The following is a 10,548-nucleotide window of genomic DNA, read 5'->3' on the forward strand; positions in this document are numbered from 1 at the left end:
CTTGGGTGAAGAAGAATTATTTGGTAATCTTAAGTGTTGTCAGGTGTATAAGGATAGAGGAAAATCTGAAAAAATAGGCCAGACTATTCGGTGTATGTGTAAGCAAAGGGAAAATGAACCATAACCAGAGAGAAGGATCCAATGTAGTGCTGTCTGGCCAGTCAAAAGACACCATAACTCTCTAATGGTATAATCTAAACGAGTGGCTGGTGCCCTGGCCAACCTACTAAGATTAGAGTCATACAATGTGTGCGGATGACGAGCTGGGAGTGACTGAGAAGCAGTGGTGATCCGAGAGAATGCAACTAACTTTATTTAGACTGAGCATGAGTATATATAAAACCAGTTCCAGTCAAGAACGGCACAAAAATTTAATCAGAATCATTCAAGAACATATAGGCATAAACAGGTTACCAGTGAGAGGGAAGAGCGATGACAATATTATATATATAATATATATATATATATATATATATATATATATATATATATAATTTATATACCGTTACAGTGTGCAAGCGTGTGTGACACGTGCGGTACAAATATAATCATTGTCTTCTACTGTAATGTCGATCATACTCTCGTATAGTAGCATACTATAGCCTTATAATGTAGTCTTATAACATACAGTATATCGTAGTCATCTATACATTAGTTGCAAAATGTAGATCATATTTTCTATAGCACAAAATGTAGATTATATTTTCTATAGCACTAAATGTAGATCATATTTTCTATAGCACTAAATGTAGATCATATTTTCTATAGCACAAAATGTAGATCATATTTTCTATAGCACAAAATGTAGATTATATTTTCTATAGCACTAAATGTAGATCATATTTTCTATAGCACTAAATGTAGATCATATTTTCTATAGCACAAAATGTAGATCATATTTTCTATAGCACAAAATGTAGATTATATTTTCTATAGCACTAAATGTAGATCATATTTTCTATAGCACTAAATGTAGATCATATTTTCTATAGCACAAAATGTAGATCATATTTTCTATAGCACAAAATGTAGATCATATTTTCTATAGCACAAAATGTAGATCATATTTTCTATAGCACTAAATGTAGATCATATTTGCTATAGCACTAAATGTAGATCCTATTTTCTATGGCACAAAATGTAGATCATATTTTCTATAGCAAAAAAATGTTGATCATACTCCTACTGTCGTATAGTGTAAGACATACTCATGTAGATGAATCGTCTATAGTTGCAAAAAGTAGATAATATTCATCTATTGTACCATAATTTGGATCCTACTATTCTATAGTTGCATAGATATAATTTTCCATGTTTCCATACTGTAGATCATACGTAAGTTACTACTTGCCTGTATAGCTTCGAAAAAAAAAAAAAAAAAAAAAAACATCTTCAGACAAAGGTGATAGTAAGTAGGTCAAGGACCGTGGCTCCTCAACATCAGGATCTCAGCATTGATAATATCGGTTTTAATGTTGTTAATGTTTTTGAAATATTTCATTTTAATTGTTCATTACTTCTTATATCGTTTATTTATTTACTTATTTCCTTTCCTCACTGGGATATTTTTCCCTGTTGGAGCCCATGGGCTTATAGCATCTCGCCTTTCCAACTAGGGTTGTAGCTTAGGTACTACTACTACTACTACTACTACTACTACTACTAATAATAATAATAATAATAATAATAAGTGTTGCTTTGTGACAAACGTCTTGTAACTTCATCGTGGATGCAAGGCAACAAGGAGTAATCATGTTGTTAAAATTTCCCGTTTCGGTAATTTATGCTAAATATGCGTTCTTAACGAGAGGCAGAGATGCCATAAAGCTACCGAGAGTGAGAGTATCTACCGAAGAGGTTATGCATACAAATAGAAAAACGAAAGCTCTTCCAATCTCATGTTAACTGTTTGATGTGTGGAATTGTTGTCTTATCTATACTAAGAAATTTAGTTAAGTTATCCAGAGACCAGAGTTTATTGTTTAATTATACGGCCATCACATGTCGGAGCCAAATATCTCCAGTAACCAAAGCAAAACAACTCATACAAACTGTGTACAGGAAAACTATACACTATATTACTTTATAGACTACACGAAAGCGTTTAATTCTGTCAAAACCTTAGCACTAACAAAAGCCCTTCAAAGACAAGGAACAGATGAATCTGGTGTTAGAACACTTGAAGTTATCTGTACAGGAAAAAGGCCTACAGCAATCCTAAAACTACATGAATATAGTGTGAAAATTCTGATTGAGAAAGGATTCAGACAGGGAGACCCGATCTCTACTAAATTATTCACAGCATGCCTAGAAGAAGTTAAAAAAAATAGATTAGGAAAATATTTAAGCTTTGCAAAAGACAGTTGTATTCAGTGATCCATAGCGGGAATTTGAAAAGATGATAGAAGATTTGAATAGGAATAATAGAAATGTAAGACTGTAAATAAATATGAGTAAAACTAAATAATGCTCAATAAAATGCGGAGACACAACAAATAAGATATGTAGACGAGATTGTTGATGAATATATGTACTTGGGGCAGACAGTAAGTGTTCCCCTAGGACACGAGGCTGAAATTAAAAGAATAAGCGTGGGATGGAGAGCTTTAGGAAAACAAAATGAGATTATGAAAAATAAAATGCCCTTTTCTCTAAAAAGGAAAATATATACGGACATGGTCGTGCCAACACTAACTTATGCATCTGAAACTTGGGGCCTTACTCAATCCTTAGAACATAACCTAGTTATAACCCAAAAAGCTATGAAAAGAGTAATGAAGGGAATCACACCAAGACAGAAAAGGAGGAACTTGCATTGGCGTAGGAGTAGGGGGGCCATAAGTCCCACTTTTATTTGCCGAAAATTTACTTTCCCATCTTTTACTTCAGAAAAGATTAAAAGATGTTAAACTGCATAAATTTATTCACTTATTCTTCACAGGAATTATTATTCAAAAGTATTTTCTCGATTAGAAGGTTTTCGTTAACATGCATTTCCTTGTTAAAGTAAGGAATTATTCTAGTATATATATATATATATATATATATATATATATATATATATATATATATATATCTATCTATCTATCTATCTATCTATATATATATATATATATATATATATGTATATATATATATGGATATAATCATATATACATATATGAATATAATTATATTCATACGTAATTATATATGTCTATATGTATATATATATATATATATATATATATATATACACATACATATGTATGTGTGTTTATATATATTATTATGTATATGCATATAACTATAAACAGGTATATATATATATATATATATATATATATATATATATATATATAAATACACACCCACAATATATATATATATATATATATATATATATATATATAAATACACAATCACAATATATATATATATATATATATATATGTATGTATTAGAGAGAGAGAGAGAGAGAGAGAGAGAGAGAGAGAGAGAGAGAGAGAGAGAGAGAGAGAGAGAGAGAGAGAGAGAGAGAGAGAGTTACTTTTCACCGTGACAAAAATCATGTCATAAAACCATAACCTAATATTAGTAATTTTGAGTCATCTTAAATGAACTTAGTTGAAATAAAAATAAATTCGACCGACCTAGCGTCAGGTCTAAGGAGAAGTCTCACCCATTGCACTGCAATCAATTGCATGAAAGTGGGTTTCATATAACTGCTCGAACTGCTTAAAGAACTTATGGCGATTTTGATGTTTTCTTTAAAACTTTCATAGGATTTTCACTGAAAGTAGCAAGGTTTTAATTACTTTTTGTTTGTTATAGATAGGACTTTAAAGGAATTGTCGATATGTACCAAAATTGATTGCCAGTAGGTTTATTATAAAGAAAGTGTAGTTCTGTGTAATTTAAAAATTATTAAAAGTTATGAAATAAAGGAGAGGAGAGTTAATGACAAATCTTGTTTAAAATAATAGGAATTCGTGAAACAATTCAATTTTTTTTTTTTTTTGGGCCAGACACTGTAATATCTGGTTATTTCGTCATCGGACCTGTTATGAGCCAAAAGTTCAATGGTGGTTTTGTTCAAATTCAATTATTGATCAAATACTAAATTTTAACTTTTAAATGTTAGGGTTGGATTTAATCAAAAAGAAAATTCTATAAAAAGAAACAAAAATATATGGTGTGAACGTAACCAAGGTAGGCCTTCGTACACCTCACCAATAAATCCTCATTATTTTTTTCTATATTTTTTTCTTATTGCAAAGGACCGTTCTCAGAAGATATATGTTGTTCCAAGGGTCTTTTTTATTGTCCTATAAGTCTGTAATACAAGTTACCTCCAACTGTACTTTTCATTCTTGCATACAAAAACAATACAATTTATATTTATTGACATTTGCTGAAAGATTGTTTTCGCTTATTCGGTTTTTTTCCAATTGATTAACCTGAAGAATAAATACCTTATACACTATATTTAATCTTGCTCGCTCGACAACAGTCCCAAGAGTTTGTTCGCAAAACTTCACCTTGACCGGTGTTTGAATAATTGCAGAATTGTTAGCAGAGACTTGAGCATAAATCAGAATAATAAACTAAAGATCATTAAAACGTATACATCAGCAACAACCCATACAGAAGAAGAATAGAAACTTTTTATGATCAGGATATATCTATGAAAAAACTTAAGACTCGATATACATTTGTTTTGTGCGATTTCAATGCTAAAGTAGATCAAAATAAGAGAAGAGAATCAGCAGTAGGTAAACTTGGAGCACACACAGAGAATGACAGAGTAGATTTGCTTGTAGAATTGGGCGATAAGTTTACTCAAAAAAATAAATATTTACAAAGATAATTTTAGGCGGAATAGAAAGGCAGTTAGACTTTAATCAACCAAGAGAACAGACAGGCCTTAGAAGTGAGTATTAAACAATTGACCATATCTGTGTAATTTACCCGCTAATGGAAAATTCAACAGAGTAAAAAACTATGTATGGCATTTACAGACTACGAGAAAGCTTTTGATTCTGTCAAAACTTCAGCAGTAATGAAGGACCTTCAAAGACAAGGAATAGATGAATCTTATGTTAGAGCACTTGAAGACATCTATACGGGAAATACAACAATCCTAAAACTATATAAAGGTAGTGAGAAAATTAGGACTGAGAAAGAGTTAGACAGGGAAACCCAATCTCTCCTAAATCATTTGCAGTGGGCCAAGTAGTAGTTTTCAAACATTTAGATGGGAAATATATAGGAATTAACATTAATGGGGAATACCTTAACAACTTAAGATTTGTAGATGGTATAGTTCTATTTAGTGAATAATGGGAGGAATTACAAAAAATGATAGAAGATTAGAATAAAGTAAGCAGAAATGTAATACCGAAAATGAATACGAGCAAAGCTAAGATAACGTTCTATGAAAATGTAGGGACACAACATATAAGTGTTATGGATGATCCTCTACAGATACTTACTTAGGGCAGCAAGTGTTTCCCCAGGACATGATACCAAAATTAAAACAGGGATAAGCATGGGATAGAGAGCCTTTGGTGAACGAAATGGGATTATGAGAAGTAAAATGCCGCTTTCTCTAAAAATTTAAAGTATTTAACTATATGGGCCTACCAGTATTATCTTATGCATCAGAAACTTGGAGCCTCACTAAAGCTTTAGAACATAAGCTAGATACATCCCAAAGAGCAATGGAAAGAATAAATATGGGAGCAACATTAAGGGACAGAAAAAGAGCAACATGGATTTCAGATCAGCAACGTGGGCACGAGAAAAAACTATAATAGAGGATATTCTAAAATCACATGAAAAAAACGAAATGGACATGGGCAGGACATGTAATGTTAATGACAGATAATAGATTGACATTAGGAATTAGAGAATGGGTCTCTGAAGATTGTAAAATTAGCAGAAGGAAGAGAAATCGATGGACAGACGATTTAAGAAAATCTGCAGTTATAAACTGGCACAAAAAGGCCATAAACAGATGGGAGTGGACTAGCAGCGAGATATACAGTATATAATATATATATATATATATATATATATATATACATATGTATACATATATATGTATACATATATATATATATATATATATATATATATATATTGTACATATATATATATATATATATATATATTGTACATATATATATATATATATATATATATATATATATATATATATATATATATATATATATATATATATACTGTACATAATTTTACTCACTCGACCCCAGGGCCGAGAGTTTATCCGCGATACTTCACCCAGACCGGTGTGTTTGAATAATTGCAGAATCTGTCAGCAGATATTATAGCAGGAATCATTCTTGACAATAGAACTTTATTGTCATCCAGTTCTGGATTTCCAGAGGCGTCTGCGCACTCGCATGATTGGTTATTTATGCTACAGCTAAAATACACTAAAAATCAACCCCATTTGCTATTGCTACCAGATACCTCAGTGAGTCGAGATATTCTTAGAACGTCTTTGCATATTCTTCTTCGTTGTTTTAACTTAGGTATTTTGTGGTGAGGCAATGCCGGAAAAGGCGAGCAACCGCAAGTTTAGCCTCAGGGCAAAAAACTGCGTCGCTAAGGTTTGTTTTCATATTCCCGAACTTAAAATGTAACTCTTATTGCTACTAAAAAATTATGAAGCTTCTTACTGCATCCAAGATGTGCAATCCAAATATTTAGTGCAACAAAAATAAGACTATGAAATATAACCTTGAAAATATACATATTTCAATATCCAGAGAGATGAGAAGCACTGTTTAACAAATACACTTAGTAGAGTACCTATGCATATACAAATATGTAATATACGTTTCACATCACCTCACAAGAACTGTTTTCTGAAAAAAAAAAAAAATAGCGTCTTATTTAAACCTAAACACTGAATTAAGAATAAAGTAGCCAAGTACCCATGATCGTTCGTAGTCATTATAAAAAGACGGTATGTATATATATATATATATATATATATATATATATATATATATATACATATATATAAAAATGTGTATGTGTGTGTATGTATATATATATATATATATATATATATATATATATACACACGCATACATATGTATATATAGGACATCTACACACACACACACATATATATATAAATATATACATATACACATATATACATACATATATGATATATACACATGTATATGTGTATATATACCCATATATATGCATACATATATATATACATATATACACATATACATATATATATACACATACATACATACATATATATATATATATATATATACATACACATATATACTGTATATATATATGTATACATATATATATATATATATATATATATATATATATATATATATATATATATATATATATATACATACATAGGGTGCGTATTGATAGGATTCGGTTATCGATACCTGCTTTAATACGTAAAACATATTTGGCCATTGCACTCTACATGAAAAAAAGAAGAAAGAGACAGGATCGAGTTGCTGGGAAAACCACTGTAGGAGTCGGCTCAGGACTTCCGGGTTGCAATATTCCACTAAAACTGAATACAGGCTGGGCAAGAATAAGGTTTATTCAAGTAGTTGAATCGGTAGAACTTCAATATTTTAAACTTGCAGCAAATGTTTTTATGTTGAACAGGCTGACACAAGTCTTTTTATATTTTATTTATGAAAGATCTGTTTTAATGTTAAAAGTTTTCAAAATATTTAATTTTAATTGTTCATAACTTCGTATATGGTTTATTTACTTCCTTATTTCCTTTCCTCACTAGGCTATTTTCTCCTGTTGGAGCCTTTGGGCTTATAGCATCTTGCTTTTCCAACTAGGGTTGTAGCATAGCTAGTAATAATAATAATAATAATAATAATAATAATAATTAAACAATCCATATTGTAAATGCTGTTGATAAAGTTTTTTTTTTTTTTTTTTTTTTTTTTTTTTGAATAGGATATTATCAAATTATCTTATACTAGTGTTTTACGATGTACTTATCCGAGAATGTGTCCTCGTTTGTAGTTTCGGTATTTTTTAAATTTTTTACATTAGTAACATTATTACAATAACGTTATTTTTACTTTTACCATATAAATTACGACAATGAGTAATAAATAACAATAGATATAATAATAATAATACTAATACTAATAATAATAATAATGAAAATAACAACAACAATAATAACAATAATAATAATAATAATAATAATAATAATAAATCATAATCATAATAATAATAATAACAACAACAATGATAACAATAACAACAACAACATCAACAACAACAACAACAAAAATAATAACAACAATAATAATAATAATAATAATAATAATAATAATAATAATAATAATAATAATAATAATAAGGTAATTTCATCTTCGATGAACCGACAAACATTAACGCTAATAAAATTTGTATTCACATAAGTGATTAGACACCGATTTAAAACTCTGAATCTAGAAAAAAAAATCATTAGCTTCAAACCCAATTAGGGTTCGTTTAATCATCTAATCTATTGAAATTAGGAAATGAACAGTGAAAAAAGCGAGGCGTTTAGATTTATATTAAACATCGGAGTTGTTTAAACTGGTGACCATTCGCAGATTCCTATTGTACTATTGATCTGAAATTTGAAAAGTGACTTATTAACAGGGTTAACTAGTTTCGGGTTTATAAAAAAAATTACTCAAATCATCATTGAGTTTTTTTTATCAGGAAAGTGATAATTTTTATTATTATTATTATTATTATTATAATTGTTATTATTATAATTGTTATTATTATCATTATTATTATTATCATTATCAGTAGTAGTAGTAGTAATAGTAGTAGTAGTAGTAGTAGTAGTAGAAGTAGTAGTAGTATATGACGAATGGAGAAATATTGATCTAAAAGCCCAAGATAGAGACAACTGGCAAAATCTAACCTTCGCGTCAGTAGGCGTAGGAGGAGATGATGATGATTAGTAAGCTACAGCCCTAACTGGCAAAGCAGGATGAAAAAAAGGCAGCCCAGCGAGGAAAGGTAATAAGGAAATAAACTACAAGAGAAGTAATGAACAATTGAAATAAAACATTTCAAGAACAGTAACAATATTAAAATAAATATTTCACACAAACTATAAAAACTTTAGAAAACAAGAGGAAGAGAAACAAGACAGAATAGTGAAGTGATTAACAATTTAAAAATTGGGTTACATAGACTATATCATTACAGAGCTTAAGAATAATTAAAGACTATCTACTGGTCAAAACTGTCAAATCCAAAGGGTTCAAAGACTAACATAATCAGTAACTCTATATATGTTTTTTTTTATTTTTGCCTCGATAATCTTTTACTGAAGGTCAGTTTATTTCTGTTCTACAAGAAAACTGGGCTTCATGACCGATTGTTAGGGAAGTTCTACTTCTTTTCAGTATGCTTACATTTAAGATTTTTTTCCCTCAGGTTTTTACAGGTGTTAAATCTTCTCGTCAAATTCATGTTATACTATCAATCAAAGATCTAGCTTAAATATCTGAAAGAAAGATGACAAAAAAACGTGTTATGTCCTTCAGGTGAATGGCATGTCCTTCGAAAAAAAAAAAAACTTATGATAAGCGGTGTATTTGAAATCTATATTCATAATTATCAAAGTCTGCAGTCGTACAATAGAAATAAAGTGAACATAAAATGCAGAGAGGTTAACCCTGAACAAAAGGAGTAGCAGTTCAATACTCTTGTAAAAACACTCGGGTATGTATGGTGTAAATATATATATATATATATATATATATATATATATATATACATATATATATACATATATATATATATATACATATATATATATATATATATATATATATATATATATATACGATGAAACGGAAGCAAGTAAAGAAGAAATGAACAGTAATTTAACAAAATTTGTATTGGAATAAGCACAAGAGATAGGTGGAAATGTTCATAAATAAGATCAAGGAAAACAATCAGAAAAGACCAAAAACCTCACGAATAAAAGACTGGAAATGAGGATAAAAGCCAAGAGAGATGAAACAGAATTAGAACTATCCAATACAACACACAAATTAAAAAGCCAAGACATTCGTAAACACAATCAAACCAAAATTGAGGATACACTAAAGAATGGAAGAAGCATCAAATTGATGAAAAGAAAATTTGGGACAGGGTGCCAACAGCTGTTTGCTTTAAAGGATGAAAATTTAAATATTTTCAACAATAGAGATGGAGTAACATAAGTTGCAGAGGATTTCTATACAAGGCTAAGCAATAGTCATTTAAGAAATAACTTCGCCAACAGAAATAATGAAATATTTGAGCCGGTACCAAATGTTACAGAAGAAGTAAAGAAGCCATTAAAAGCCATGAAGAGGCGAAGCAGCAGTAGATAGCTTAACAATTGATTTAATAGTTGATGGAGGAGATTTCATAGTAGTAAAACCCGCTGAATTCTAAACACATTGTCTCGAAGAATGCTCTATACCTACGGCTAGGGAAAATTCTTTTATT

The sequence above is a fragment of the Palaemon carinicauda genome, chromosome 37 (assembly GCF_036898095.1).
Source record: "Palaemon carinicauda isolate YSFRI2023 chromosome 37, ASM3689809v2, whole genome shotgun sequence".
NCBI classification, from domain to species: domain Eukaryota; kingdom Metazoa; phylum Arthropoda; class Malacostraca; order Decapoda; family Palaemonidae; genus Palaemon; species Palaemon carinicauda.